Here is a 1,040-nt window from a genome sequence, read left to right on the forward strand (position 1 = left end):
AGGGAAAGAGGAAGGCAGAAGCGTCAGAGGAGGAGATGTGTTGATGGAAGCAGAGGGTGAAGTGAAATTGCTGGAAGGGCACCACAAGCCAAGGAATGAAGGCAAGCTTATAGAATCTGGAAAAGACAAGGGATGGATGCTCCCCTGGAGCTTCCAGAAGAAATGCCCTTCAGACACATCGATTTTAACCCTGTCAGTCCCATTTTTGGGACTGTAAGATAATACATTTATGTTGTTTTAAGCCTCTAAATTTGTGGTAATTTGTTATAGAATCTACTAATGCCCTAAACCAAACATTCATCACCATTCCATTATCCTGGTCATTGCCTAAGACTCACCTTTTTGTTCATCCGTTTTACCCCAGACTCTCATCCCCAGATGGCTCTGTGCTTCCTCCGTCGACCTAACCTTCCACTGACCTTCTTCTTTTCAAACTTTCCACTGAGTTCTCAGGGTTTTCTGTTATGTTGCACATAAATTCCCCTGTGTTCTCAATCTTCCTACCAAATGCGTCCCCTAACTGCTGACTTTAACTGAAATGCTCTTTCCTGGGGATACCAACATCCTTGAAATTTCCTCAAGAAGATGCCTTTACTTTTCTTATATCCCAAGTATATCACTCCCAAAAGCAACAGGCTTGCCAAACATGACGCTTCTACCTTTGTATCCCTCTTGACTTCTTGTCACTCTCATCTTCTAGTGGCATGGTAACTTCCCCATCATTTATTGTAGATTTTAAACTTGGACTGCTTAATTGGATCCCTGCAGCAAGCTCTGTTGTCATCTTGGGGAATTTGAGAATTGTTAGGAACAATGTGTTCTAGCCAATCCATTTCTTAATCTCTTCTACTCTAGTAAACTTCACCTCCACTCCTGCCATTCGTTCCCTAGGGCTTCTCATCAGTTGGAATTTCTCTTCTGAAATCCTGCATTCAAATATACTCTAAGCAATTGAGTTAAAAATTAAAGATAAAAAATACCTGAACGTATTGCGTAGCCCCACCATACCCCATCTTTTTTTTTTTTTTTTTTTTTTTTTT

Source organism: Lipotes vexillifer, unplaced genomic scaffold (assembly GCF_000442215.2).
Source record: "Lipotes vexillifer unplaced genomic scaffold, Lipotes_vexillifer_v1.1 scaffold283, whole genome shotgun sequence".
NCBI classification, from domain to species: domain Eukaryota; kingdom Metazoa; phylum Chordata; class Mammalia; order Artiodactyla; family Lipotidae; genus Lipotes; species Lipotes vexillifer.